The sequence below is a fragment of the Pseudophryne corroboree genome, chromosome 8 (assembly GCF_028390025.1).
Source record: "Pseudophryne corroboree isolate aPseCor3 chromosome 8, aPseCor3.hap2, whole genome shotgun sequence".
NCBI classification, from domain to species: domain Eukaryota; kingdom Metazoa; phylum Chordata; class Amphibia; order Anura; family Myobatrachidae; genus Pseudophryne; species Pseudophryne corroboree.
Window position 1 is genome coordinate 453806699 of NC_086451.1, and position 15487 is coordinate 453822185.

Genomic DNA, 15487 nt, shown 5'->3' on the forward strand with positions numbered 1-15487 from the left:
ACCACAAACCTGAGGTACTCCTGGTGAGGCGGATAAATGGGGACATGCAAGTACGCATCCTTGATGTCCAGAGATACCATAAAATCCCCCTCTTCCAGGCTGGCAATGACCGCTCTGAGCGATTCCATTTTGAACCTGAACTTTTTCATGTAAATGTTCAAGGATTGTAAATTTAGAATGGGTCTTACCGAACCGTCCGGATTCGGTACCACAAACAGTGTGGAATAGTAACCCCTTCCCTGCTGAAGGGGGGGTACCATTATTATCACTTGCTGGAGGTACAGCTTGTGAATAGCCGTCAGGACTATCTCCCTCCCCGTGGGAGAAGCTGGCAAGGCGGATTTTAGGTAACGGTGAGGGGGCGTCACTTCGAATTCCAGCTTGTATCCCTGAGATACAATTTGTATAGCCCAAGGATCCACTTGTGAGCGAACCCACTGGTTGTAGAAATTTCGGAGACGCGCCCCCACCGCTCCTGGCTCCGCCTGTGGAGCCCCAGCGTCATGCGTTGGACTTAGTGGAAGCAGGGGAGGACTTTTGTTCCTGAGAACTGGCTGTATGGTGCAGCTTCTTTCCTCTACCCCTGCCTCTGGCAAGAAAGGATGCACCTCTGACTCTCTTGCTTTTTTGAGAATGAAAGGACTGCATTTGGTAATACGGTGCTTTCTTAGGCTGTGAGGAAACCTGTGGCAAGAAAGTCGACTTTCCAGCTGTCGCTGTGGATACGAGGTCCGAGAGACCGTCCCCAAACAATTCCTCACCCTTATAGGGCAAAACCTCCATGTGTTTTTTAGAGTCGGCATCCCCTGTCCATTGCCGAGTCCATAAGACCCTCCTGGCAGAAATGGACATTGCATTTATTCGAGAGCCCAGCAGGCAAATGTCCCTCTGGGCATCCCGCATATATAAGACGACGTCTTTAATATGGCTAAGTGTTAGCAATACGGTATCCCTGTCCAGGGTATCCAACCCCTCTGACAGAGTATCTGTCCATGCTTCAACAGCACTGCACATCCAAGCTGAAGCAATAGCCGGTCTCAGTAGAGTACCAGAGTGTGTATACACAGACTTCAAGATACCTTCCTGCTTCCTATCCGCAGGTTCCTTTAGGGCGGCCGTATCCTGAGACGGCAGGGCCACTCTTTTAGATAAGCGCGCCAGGGCCTTGTCAACCCTAGGGGAGGATTCCCAGCGTAACCTATCCGTTGGCGGGAAAGGGTACGCCATTAGTATTCTCTTGGGAATTACAACTTTCTTATCAGGGGAAGACCACGCTTCTTCGCATAACTCATTTAATTCATGTGACGGGGGAAAAGTCACTGGCTGCTTTTTCTCCCCAAACATATTTACCCTCTTGTCAGGGACAGGGTCAGCCTCTGAAATGTGTAATACATTTTTCATTGCAATAATCATGTATCGGATGGCCTTAATCATTTTGGGCTGTAATAGTGCCTCATCCTCGTCGACGCTGGAGTCGGACTCCGTGTCGACATCTGTCAACCAACTGAGATAGTGGGCGTTTTTGAGACGCTGGCGGCCTCTGAGGCGCCTGGGCAGGCCCAGGTTGAGAGCCCGGCTGTCCCCCGGCAGCAACATAATCAAATCTCTTATGTAATGAGTTTACATTGTCATTTAAGACCTTCCACATATCCATCGAATCAGGTGTCGGGGGCGACACCACATTTATCTGCACTTGCTCCGCCTCCACGTAACGCTCCTCATCAAACATGTCGACACAGCCGTACCGACACACAGCACACACACAGGGAATGCTCTGACTGAGGACAGGACCCCACAAGGTCTATGGGGAGACAGAGAAAGAGTATGCCAGCACACACCACAGCGCTATATACACAGGGATACACACTACCAGAAGTGAATTTTTCCCAATAGCTGCTGTATCAATACACCTTTTGCCTAAATTTATGTGCCCCCCCTCTCTTTTTATCCTCTTAGTGCCAGGAGACTGCAGGGGAGAGCCTGGGGAGCGTCCTTCCAGCGGAGCTGTGAAGAGAAATGGCGCTGGTGTGCTGAGGAAGAAGGCCCCGCCCCCTCAGCGGTTTCTGACTAAAAAAATGGCGGGGGTTTTACACATATACAGTCACAGACTGTTTTATGTGTCTTTTTTATGCCAAAGGTATTCTTATTGCTGCCCAGGGCGCCGCCCCCCCCCCCCCCGGAGTGTGTGGTGTGCAGTGGGAGCAATGGCGCACAGCTGCGGTGCTGTGCGCTACCTTAATGAAGACAGGAGTCTTCAGCCGCCGATTTCATCACCAACTTCTGATCTGGCTCTGCGAGGGGGACGGCGGCGCGGCTCCGGGAACGGACGACCGAGGACCTTTGCCTGTGTTCGAACCCTCTGGAGCTAATGGTGTCCAGTAGCCTAAGAAGCGCAACCTAGCTGTGAACAGGTACGTTTGCTTCTCTCCCCTCGATCCCACGTAGCAGTGAGTCTGTTGCCAGCAGATCTCACTGAAAATAAAAAACCTAACATTACTTTCTTTACTAGCAGGCTCAGGAGAGCCCACTAGGTGCATCCAGCTCTGGCCGGGCACAGATTCTAACTGAGGTCTGGAGGAGGGGCATAGAGGGAGGAGCCAGTGCACACCAGATAGTACCTAATCTTTCTTTTAGAGTGCCCAGTCTCCTGCGGAGCCAGTCTATTCCCCATGGTCCTTACGGAGTCACCAGCATCCACTAGGACGTCAGAGAAAATAAGAATATACTCACCGGTAATTCTATTTCTCGTAGTCCGTAGTGGATGCTGGGAACTCAGTAAGGACCATGGGGAATAGACGGGCTCCGCAGGAGACTGGGCTCTGTAAAAGAAAGATTAGGTACTATCTGGTGTGCACTGGCTCCTCCCTCTATGCCCCTCCTCCAGACCTCAGTTAGGGAAACTGTGCCCGGAAGAGCTGACACAACAAGGAAAGGATTTGGAATCCAGGGTAAGACTCATACCAGCCACACCAATCACACTGTACAACTTGTGATAACCATACCCAGTTAACAGTATGAACAACAACTGAGCCTCATTTAACGGATGGCTCATAACAATAACCCTTTAGTTAAGCAATAACTATATACATGTATTGCAGAGAGTCCGCACTTGGGACGGGCGCCCAGCATCCACTACGAGAAATAGAATTACCGGTGAGTAAATTCTTATTTTCTCTGACGTCCTAGTGGATGCTGGGAACTCCGTAAGGACCATGGGGATTATACCAAAGTTCCCAAACAGGCGGGAGAGTGCGGATGACTCTGCAGCACCGCATGAGCAAACTCAAGGTCCTCCTCAGCCAGGGTATCAAACTTGTACAACATAGCAAACTTGTTTGACCCCGACCAAGTAGCAGCTCGGCAAAGCTGTAAAGCCGAGACCCCCTCGGGCAGCCGCCCTAGAAGAGCCCACCTTCCTTGTGGAATGGGTTTTCACCGATTTTGGATGCGGCAATCCAGCCGCAGAGTGAACCCGCTGACTCGTGCTATAGATCCAGCGAGCAATAGTCTGCTTCGAAGCAGGAGCGCCAACCTTGTTGGCTGCATACAGAGTAAATAGCGAGTCAGACTTTCTGACTCCCGCCGTTCTGGAAACATAAATTTTCAAAGCCCGGACTACGTCCAGCAACTTGGAATCCTCCAAGTCCCTAGTAGCCGCAGGCACCACAATAGGCTGGTTCAAATGAAATGATGATACCACCCTAGGGAGAAATTGGGGACGAGTCCTCAACTCTGCCCTGTCCATATGGAATATCAGATAAGGGCTTTTACATGACAAAACCGCCAATTCTGACACACGCCTAGCCGAAGCTAAAGCCAATAGCATGACCACTTTCCACGTGAGATATTTTAGCTCCATGGTCTTAAGTGGCTCAAACCAGTGTAAAGCCGAGACCCCCTCGGGCAGCCGCCCAAGAAGAGCCCACCTTCCTTGTGGAATGGGTTTTCACCGATTTTGGATGCGGCAATCCAGCCGCAGAGTGAACCCGCTGAATCGTGCTATAGATCCAGCGAGCAATAGTCTGCTTCGAAGCAGGAGCGCCAACCTTGTTGGCTGCATACAGAGTAAATAGCGAGTCAGACTTTCTGACTCCCGCCGTTCTGGAAACATACATTTTCAAAGCCCGGACTACGTCCAGCAACTTGGAATCCTCCAAGTCCCTAGTAGCCGCAGGCACCACAATAGGCTGGTTCAAATGAAATGATGATACCACCCTAGGGAGAAATTGGGGACGAGTCCTCAACTCTGCCCTGTCCATATGGAATATCAGATAAGGGCTTTTACATGACAAAACCGCCAATTCTGACACACGCCTAGCCGAAGCTAAAGCCAATAGCATGACCACTTTCCACGTGAGATATTTTAGCTCCATGGTCTTAAGTGGCTCAAACCAGTGGGATTTCAGGAAATCCAACACAACGTTAAGATCCCAAGGTGCCACCGGTGGCACAAAATGGAGGCTGAATATGCAGCACCCCCGGAACAACGTCTGAACTTCAGGCAGTGAAGCCAGTTCTTTTTGAGAGAAAATGGATAGGGCCGAAATCTTGACCTTTATGGATCCTAATTTTAGGCCCATAGTCACTCCTGACTGTAGGAAGTGCAGGAATCGACCCCGCTGGAATTCCTCTGTAGGGCCTTCCCGGCCTCACACCAAGCAACCTATTTTCGCTATATACAGTGAAAAAGTCTTGCTGTCACGTCTTTCCTAGCCTTTATCAGCGTAGGAATAACTGCATCCGGAATGCCCTTTTCCGCTATGATCCGGCGTTCAACCGCCATGCCGTCAAATGCAGCCGCGGTAAGTCTTGGAACAGACAGGGCCCCTGTTGCAACATGTCCTGTCTGAGAGGCAGAAGCCCTGAGTCCTCTGAGAGCATTTCTTGCAGGTTCGGGTACAGAGTCCTTCTTGGCCCATTCGGAGCAAAGAATATTGTTCTCACTCCTCCTTTTATTACAATTCTCAGCCCTTGGGTATGAGAGGAAGAGGAGGGAATACATAGACCGACTGGAACACCCACGGTGTTACTAGTGCGACCACAGCTATCACCTGAGGGTCCCTTGACCCGGCTTAAAACCTTTTTTAGCTTTTTATTGAGGTGGGACGCCATCTAGTCCACCTGAGGCAGTTCCCATCAATTTGCAAACTGTGTGAAGACTTCCTGATGAAGTCCCCACTTTCCCGGGTGGAGGTCGTGCCTGCTGAGGAAGTCTGCTTCCCAGTTGTCCACTCCCAGAATGACAGTGCGCTTACTTGATTCTCCGCCCAGCGAAGAATTCTGGTGGCTTCTACCCTCGCCACCCTGCTCTTTGTGCCGCCTTGGCGGTTTACACGAACCCCTGCGGTCTGACTGGATCAGAACCGGTTGGTCGCGAAGCAGGATCTCCGCTTGACTTAGGGCGTTGTATATGGCCCTTAGTTCCAGGATATTGATGTGAAGGCAAGTCTGTTGACTTGACCACAGACCTTGGAAATTTCTTCCCTATGTAACTGCCCCCACCCTCGGAGGCTTGCATCCGTGGTCACCAGGATCCAGTCCTGAATGCCGAATCTGCGGCCCTCGAGAGGGTGAGCACTCTGCAGCCACCACAGGAGAGACACCCTGGTCCTGGGGGATAGGGTGATTAACCGATGCATCTGAAGAGGTGATGCGGACCACTTGTCCAGTAAGTCCCATTGGAAGGTACTCGCATGGAACCTGCCTAAGTGGATGGCCTCGTATGATGCCACCATCCTTCCCAGGACTCGAGTGCAGTGATGCACTGACACCTGTTTTGGTTTTAATAGATTCCTGACCAATGTCATGAGCTCCTGAGCTCTCTCTATCGGGAGATAAACCCTTTTCTGGTCTGTGTCTAGGATCGTGCCTAGGAGAGGCAGATGAGCTGTAGGAACCAACTGCGACTTTGGAATATATAGAATCCAGCCGTGTTGCAGTTACCCTTCCAGAGAAAGTGATACGCTGTTCAGCAACTGCTCTCTTGATCTCGCTTTTATGAGATCGTCCAAGTACGTGATAATAGTGACACCTTGCTTCCGCAGGAGCACAATCATATCCGCCATTACCTTGGTTATGACAATCCCGTACCGCAATTCTGAGGTACGCCTAATGAGGTGTATAAATGGGGACATGAAGGTATGCATCCCTTATGACCCGATTCACGATAAAGTCTCCCTCTTTTTAGGCTTGCCCTGACCGCTCATAGCGATTCCATCTTGAACTTGAACCTTCTCAGGTATATGTTCAGGGATTTTTTATTCAATATGGGTCTGACTGAACCGTCTGGTTTCGGGATTACAACATGGTCGAATAATAACACCCTCTTGTTGAAGGAGGGGACCCTTGACCACCACCTGTTAAAGATACAATTTGTGAATTGCAGTTAACACTGGCTCCCCCTCTTGGGGGGAAGCCCGCAGGGCCATGGGTGAGGGGGCATCTTCTCACAGTCCAGCTTGTATCCCTGAGACACAATATCTATTGCCCAGGGACGGGAGTGAACCCACTTGTGGCTGAACTTACGAAGGCGTGTCCCCACCGGGCCTAGCTCCGCCTGTGGAGCCCCAGCGGCATAGGTGGATTTTTATAGGGGCCGGGGAGGACTTCTGGTCCTGGGAACTAGCTGTGTTGATCCCGGCTCTGACAAGAAAGGACGCACCTCAGACTTTGTTTCTTTATTCGAAAGGCTTCATTTAATAATGTTGTGCTTTCTTAGGCTGTGCAGGAATATAAGGCAAACTAGCAGAATTACCAGCTATAGCTGTCGAGACCAGGCCCGAGAACCCTTCTCCACACAATCCTCAGCCTTCCATATGCCTCTTAAGTCGGCATCATCTGTCCAATGCACATTTTACAGGACACGTCAAGCAGAGATCGACATAGCTTTGACTCTAGGACCCAGTATACTCATGTCTCTTTGGGCATGCTTTATAACTATATATCTATCACTTAAGACAGCATCTTTAATATATTTACTAGGGTCTCAATCTCTGCTGATAAGATACCTGTCCACGCTGCCACAGCGCTATAAACCCATGCCGACACAATAGCCGGTCTGGGTAGTATACTAGAATGTGCACACTATCTGCAGGATCCCTGAGAACAGCTAGTGCAAGCAGGATACCCAAGGGGAAGAGTCTCAACACATCCTGGCCCTAGTGGGGAAAGGATACAGCCTGACAATTCTCTTGTGGGAAGCTGCCGTCTCTTGTCTGGAGATTCCCGCTCTTTTTCCTCATGAGAGGAGGGAAATTTACCTCAGCATTCTTCCCCTTAAACATGTGTACTCTCGTGTCAGGGACAGATGTGTTATGGCAGGGGTGGGGAACCTCAGGCCCAAGGGCCGTATACAGCCCGCAAAGCCACTTGATCCGGCCCAGCCAGGCTCACCTAGCCGGGCGCCCGCTGACATTTTGTTACTAGTGGGCGCCTGGCTTCTTACCCCCAGTAGCAGCCGGAGGTAGGAGCTCACTCCTGAGTTCCGGCTCTGCCAGTGTGCGTGTGCTGCTGAGCGGTGTTATGGGAGAGATGTCATGACTTCTCACCCATAGTTCTGAGGAGCGAGTGGCCAGGTGCAGGGCAACGGTCCAGAAGCAGGAACGGGGCTGGTGAGTATAGTGGTGTTTTTTTTCTTCTTTTAATATATATGTGTGTGTGTGTATGTATGTATGTATGTATGTATGTATGTATGTATGTGTGTGTGTGTGTGTATGTATGTATGTATGTATATATATATGTGTGTGTATATATGTGTGTGTATATATATGTGTATATGTGTGTGTATATATATGTGTATATGTGTGTGTCTGTATATGTGTGTGTGTGTGTGTATATGTGTGTGTCTGTATATGTGTGTGTGTGTATATGTGTGTGTGTATATATGTGTGTGTGTATATATGTGTGTGTGTATATGTGTGTGTATATGTGTGTGTATATGTGTGTGTATATGTGTGTGCGCGCATGTGTGTGCGCGCATATGTGTGTGCGCGCATATGTGTGTGCGCGCATATGTGTGTGCGCGCATATGTGTGTGCGCGCATATGTGTGTGCGCGCATATGTGTGTGCGCGCATATGTGTGTGCGCGCATATGTGTGTGCGCGCATATGTGTGTGCGCGCATATGTGTGTGCGCGCATATGTGTGTGCGCGCATATGTGTGCGCGCGCATATGTGTGCGCGCGCATATGTGTGTGCGCGCGTGTATGCGTGTCATAACAACTGACTGGGGCTATATCTACTGGGGGCATAACTACTGGGGAAAGGCTCATTTTTAAGTTGATCATTTTTGTATGGACCCCGAAGGATTTTATAAATATTCAAATGGCCCTTGGTAGAAAAAAGGTTCCCCACCCCTGCATTATGGTATGCAATTATTCCAAAATACAGAAAAATCCCATATCCAAAATACTTCCTAGTCCCAAGCATTTAGGATAAGGGAGACTCAACCTGTATTGTAGCTTACAGTATTACTGTAAGTCATACTCCTTAACCCCTTCTATGTGAATACCTGGCTGATGCTCTGGAAACTGAAAACAAATTCCTAGTATACATGTGTATACCTGGCCTATAAAATGGATTGGGATTATTATTGCAGCAATACGCTGGAGTGTGTTAGATGTGGGACAGGTAGATGTGTTGTATTGATGGGAAAACTGACAATATAACCATGGAAACATGTTTTTGCACTCCACGTTTATCTTGGGATGAGCGGGTTTGGATTTACTCAGTTCTTTACACCAGAATTATTGCAAGTTTTTTTTTCTTTATTTTTCTTATTGGCTAACCAAAACATGTGACGTCCGTGAGCCAATAAGGAGGTTTGGGTAAATCAGAGTAAAACCGAACCCACTCATCTCTACATTTACCTCAAGTATTACTTAGTGAAACACTTGCTTTATTTTACATGCACCATGACAGAGCCCTAACTGAATGGCTTTGGGCCACTAATATTTTCCTATATTTAGCCCACATAACGCGATTACTAGACAGAATTATAGCGAGAACGCCAGGATAAGCCTTTTCCAATGAGACTGTGCGTTATGTAGGAGCGCACATGCCCACAGTAGGTGACATTACAGCACAATAATTCACACTGGGATTACATAAACCTTGACAGCTGCTAGTTTATCCTGCCCCTTTACATACATTAAGCCCCGTACTGTACCCAGACATGAAGGGAACAATCCAGCTTGGGCACAGATGGGAGAGATTCCGTGACCTAGGTTACCACGGATGAGCATTGACACAGGACCAGATTTACACCCCATCATAATACAGTCTCTGCACTGCAATAACGCACCAGGTTGTGTGTTCTGATAAAGCTTTATTTGGTAAAAGTTGCAGGCTGTATCTATACACTGCCACCTGCTGGACAAACCAAGAACTCCACCTGGAGACCAGCAGCAGCATCTGGGTCACACGAATGACTGCACCGACTGAACACATTAGCTGGATGCCGAGGAGTCTGAAATGGGGAGAAACAGTTAATACAGGATATGAGGCACTGGGGCCCACACCAGCCATAGACAAACTGTACACAGCCACCTGCAGCCAATTACCTGCTGATCAGCCGCCATATGCATTGTGGGTACTCCAACACACTTCCAGTACCATCATTTCCGGCTTCAGTTAATGCATGTCGTCATCTCTTCCAAACACTAAATAAAAACAACTAAAGTTGTAATTACAAATAAAGCATCCGCACAAGTATATTTTGACATGAAAGACGCAAAAAAAGGACTATAAACAGCCAGTTACATAGAATCCAGAAGACTCAGAACTGGGGAACATGGCACAGGTTTTTAAGGTATCCTAGGAAATAGTTGTACCACGATCATTAACACCTGTGCTCCGGCTAGATAATCTGGAAAACATGCACTGTTAGGGTGCCATAGAGACCAGGTTTGAGAAACTGGTTAGACACCAGAGAAAGTTAATCCCCGATAATAGCCCCAAACGTGTGCTTATGCCATACAAAGCCAAAGTAGTCAGGAAAGCAATGCGTTGTCTATGAAGCACCCCCACCACCAGTGACCCCACAGAGAGCCCCCTTTCCGTTACAGGAGAGCAGGCTATAAGAGGTGGTTCTGTGGGGAGGGGGCATGTTAACAGGAGCAGCAGCTGTCCAATGTCCAAGACAGTGGCGTTTGCTACGAACCACAAGGACAGTGAGTAAGGGGTCATGTTCCACCCCCACCAGAACGCCACCAGCTGTAGCTAATGTGCATCTTTGCTCAGTAACAGCCTCTGAGATTCAGCATGGAGCATCAGATGGCAATCAGATATCACATCATTGCAGAGATCCACTTAATACCCCCACCACCATCTGAGGCAGGAGACACTCACCCCAACACTGACACATGGTCCTGTGGCTGCACAGATGCAGACTCCATATTCTGAACCCTCCTTCGGATCCCACGGCCTCGGTCTGGGAATACAAAGGGAACAAGTGAACAAGAGATGTTTGAGGAGCATGTAAGCGGGACACAACGGACACAGGCGCAGCCCATGCTACACCCGGGGGAAATAAGGACTCGGTTCTTCAGTCCCATCATAATTGCAGGGGTGTCAGCTTATTGAGACAGTCTCCGAGAGACACTCAGAAGTGATGTCTAATCATAGGGACAAAGACCGAGTCAAGGGGACTTCTACTCCCAAGAAATGCCGGAACACCCCACACCCAGCTAGTGACTGTGTTGAGCATCCAGAGACCTACCCCCAGTCCACTCACTCCACAGCCCCAATACACCCACCTACCCCCAGTCCACAGCCCCAATACACCCCCCTACCCCCAGTCCACAGCCCCAATACACCCCCCTACCCCCAGCCCCAATACACCCACCTACCCCCAGTCCACAGCCCCAATACACCCACCTACCCCCAGTCCACAGCCCCAATACACCCACCTACCCCCAGTCCACTCACTCCACAGCCCCAATACACCCACCTACCCCCAGTCCACAGCCCCAATACACCCACCTACCCCCAGTCCACAGCCCCAATACACCCACCTACCCCCAGTCCACAGCCCCAATACACCCACCTACCCCCAGTCCACAGCCCCAATACACCCACCTACCCCCAGTCCACTCACTCCACAGCCCCAATACACCCACCTACCCCCAGTCCACTCACTCCACAGCCCCAATACACCCACCTACCCCCAGTCCACTCACTCCACAACCCCAATACACCCACCTACCCCCAGTCCACTCACTCCACAACCCCAATACACCCACCTACCCCCAGTCCACTCACTCCACAACCCCAATACACCCACCTACCCCCAGTCCACTCACTCCACAACCCCAATACACCCACCTACCCCCAGTCCACTCACTCCACAACCCCAATACACCCACCTACCCCCAGTCCACTCACTCCACAACCCCAATACACCCACCTACCCCCAGTCCACTCACTCCACAACCCCAATACACCCACCTACCCCCAGTCCACTCACTCCACAACCCCAATACACCCACCTACCCCCAGTCCACTCACTCCACAACCCCAATACACCCACCTACCCCCAGTCCACTCACTCCACAACCCCAATACACCCACCTACCCCCAGTCCACTCACTCCACAACCCCAATACAGCACATAGGGTATGCAGCATTACACTACACTACACAGCCATCCACACCCCACAGTACATCCACACCAGCACAGAGGGTATGCAGCAGTACACAGACGCATTATACACACCCCAGAGTACATCCACAGCAGCACAGAGGGTATGCAGCATTACACAACACATGCAGTATACAGACATCATACACCCCACAGCAGCACAGAGGGTATGCAGCATTATACAACACATACAGTATACAGGCATCATACACACCCCACATCAGCACAGAGGGTATGCAGTACACATGCACCTACAGTGAGGCTGTAGGCTATATACACGCACTATACACATCACCCACACACACCGCACGTGACTCACCTGCACATTCCACACCCGCGCGTGGGACCGGATTATCCGCCGGGCGCTACAGGGCGGCTCACAGAGGTTGTTACTAGGGCACTGCTCCCGCAGGAGCCGCCCCGGAGGGTCACCAGCACCGCCACAGCGGACATCCACCAAACAGAGGCCTCCTGGAGAGGATGACACTGGATGCTGCGAGCCGGGGTACAGAGAGCGAGAGAGAGACCGAAGGGACGGCGGGAGGCGGCTTTTATACCCAATCGCCGGCGTCTGACGTCACGACGTGAGAGGGGGGATGGACAGCCTGCCCTGCCAGCCCCAATATGGCGGCGCTGTGGATGGGTGTCATGCTGCAGAGACCACAGTGGTTACTTACACTGCTGTATCACGTGGGATAGTGTGCTGTGTATGGCGCTTCAATAATCGGGGGGGAGAGAGGAGAGGAAGCAGAGGAGTACACCCCCCTGCCCTGGGTACAACAGAGCAGCGGACTCTATGGGGGTATATTTACTAAGGTGTGAGGTTGTTACTTTTTACAAGCAGATTCTAATTCTAATCTTCTAGAAGCAGCTAGATCATACTTGCCTACCTGACCCTCTCCATGAGGGAGAAAATGCTCTGTTCCTGGACTTACCTGGTAATGTATGATTGCCATCACCTGTGGTGAGCTAGGTAATTGATAAGAAAGGTGTTTCACCACAGGTGATGGCAATCATACATTACCAGGAAAGTCCAGGAACAGAGCATTTTCTCCCTCATGGAGAGGGTCAAGTAGGCAAGTATGAGGGTTGGTTCTATATCGGAGTGGCTGAAGGGACCTTGTGACGTATTGAGGGGAGGAGCTACGTCACCAGGGGGAGGAGCTACGGGCGAACAGGGTACCCGAAAAGTACCCTCGCAGGCTCGCTCCGCTCGCCACGCTTCGGGCACGGTGGCTCGCTCCGCTTCGCTCACCACCTAATTACTAAAGGTAATAGTTGGTGGCGTGGATAGTAAAGGAACTATCCCGCTGGCCTAGCTCCTCCCCCTTGCGTCGTAACTCCTCCCCCTTACGGAAAAGGTCCCTTAGCCCACTTGATTCTAGCATCTACCTTAGTAAATATGCCCCATGACTAAAACCAAGTTGGCTAAAGGACCTCTGACCTCACCAGTGGGAGGAGCAAGGCCAGAACATGGGACCCAAAATGTACCCCCGCAATCCAGCAGTAATAGAGCAGTATATATATGTGGCATACTGGAATGTTAGCAGATATTGGAAAGTTCCAAAAGCCATTTAATTCTTATCAGTGAGTGGGGGAGTTTATGGCCCCAAAACCAGTTTGTCCAGACCCTGTGACATGTAAGAGGTTACAACAGGAAGTGTAGGGGGTTTTTATGACAAGGAACAAAGCACAGGCTAGAATTCAGTGTGAGCTGAGGACTGAGATGCAGGGCACAGGCTAGTGTCCAGGAGAAACGCAGTCTGGGGACTGTGGAACAAGCATGGTACTCCACAGTCCCTGGCATTATGGAACAGCATGTAGGTACTGCTAGGAAGAGCAAGAGATATCCAGATTTGCAGTGTGAGAGCAGCTACAGCATGAACAATCAGTGGAAGAAATAAAGGGGATCCTCACCTTCAGGGGTACCCAAGAAGCAGGACGGGAGGTGTGAGTCTGCGGGAGAGGACGAGCAGGGTGAGTGGTAGGAAACCACGTTTGGCGGAAGGCCCCCAGTGACGTGTCCATGAGAGATCCCGTTTAGATAGAGCCCCTAGCGAATGGGGGAGAGCACACTGAAATGAATCTCAGTTTGCGGATGCCGCACTACTGATTCCCAGAGACTGCGCTGATATGTACTGTACTGTAATGCTGTCCAATCACTGTAAACCTGTTATTGCCAGTGAAGCAAATAAAAGGAGATGTTACCTGATGTAACCCATATGAATATTGTGCTGGAGAGAAGAACAAGGAGTTAAATGTTATTGTCGTGATAACTCTGTCTGAACTGTGAATAAACTGCTTATGTGATACAGATGGCCTGGCGTGACAATGCTTTTAAAATCACTGATGGACCTGCCGCTGCCCGGCTATCACATATACACATGCAATGCAGGTACTCCTTGTGATGGAGCAATATATGTACACTTACAATGCAGGTACTCCCTGTGATGGAGCAGTATATATATATACACACACAATGCAGGTACTCCTAGTGATGGAGTAGTATATATACACACACAATGCAGGTACTCCCAGTGATGGAGCAGTATATATACACATGCAATGCAGGTACTCCTTGTGATGGAGCAGTATATATATACACACACACACACAATGCAGGTACTCCTAGTGATGGAGTAGTATATATACACACACAATGCAGGTACTCCTAGTGAAGGAGCAGTATACACACACACACACACACACACACACACACAATGCAGGTACTCCTAGTGATGGTGCAGTATATGTACACACGCAATGCAGGTACTCCTAGTGACGGAGCAGTATACACACACACAATGCAGGTACTCCCAGTGATGGAGCAGTATATATACACATGCAATGCAGGTACTCCCTGTGATGGAGCAGTATATATACACACACACAATGCAGGTACTCCTAGTGATGGTGCAGTATATATACACACACAATGCAGGTACTCCTAGTGAAGGAGCAGTACAAACACACACACACACACACACACACACACACACACACAATGCAGGTTCTCCTAGTTATGGTGCAGTATATGTACACACGCAATGCAGGTACTCCTAGTGAAGGAGCAGTACACACACACACACAATGCAGGTACTCCTAGTTATGGTGCAGTATATGTACACACGCAATGCAGGTACTCCTAGTGATGTAGCAGTATATATACACAGACAATGCAGGTACTCCTAGTGATGGCACAGTACACACACACACACACACACACACACACACACACACAATGCAGGTACTCCCAGTGATGGTGCAGTATACACACACACACACACACACACACACACACACACACACACAATGCAGGTACTCCCAGTGATGGTGCAGTATACACACACACACAGTGCAGGTACTCCCAGTGATGGTGCGGTACACACACACACACACACACACACACACACACACACACACACACACAATGCAGGTACTCCTAGTGATGGAGCAGTATATATACACAGACAATGCAGGTACTCCTAGTGATGGAGCAGTACACACACACACACACACACACACACACAAAATGCAGGTACTCCCAGTGATGGTGCAGTATATATACACACACACACACACACACACACACACACACACACACACACACACACACACACTGCAGATACTCCTAGTGATGGTGCAGTATATATACACACACACACACACACACACACACACACACACACACACACAATGCAGGTACACCTAGTGATGGAGCAGTATATATACACACACAATGCAGGTACTCCTAGTGATGGAGCAGTACACACACACACACACACACACACACACACACACACACACACACACAATGCAGGTACTCCTAGTGATGGTGCAGTACACACA

At 49.8% G+C, this 15487-nt stretch overlaps 1 long non-coding RNA gene across 1 annotated transcript; it reads right to left on the bottom strand.

The window, feature by feature from the left end:
* Nucleotides 1–9305: 9305 nt before the first annotated feature.
* Nucleotides 9306–12170, bottom strand: LOC134947958 (uncharacterized). The gene is made up of 4 exons (XR_010182882.1): nucleotides 11958–12170; nucleotides 10348–10429; nucleotides 9561–9659; nucleotides 9306–9466 (listed from the first exon to the last, which is right to left on the bottom strand). It is a non-coding gene; the product is annotated as an uncharacterized LOC134947958 (long non-coding RNA).
* Between the last annotated feature and the right edge of the window lie 3317 nt (nucleotides 12171–15487).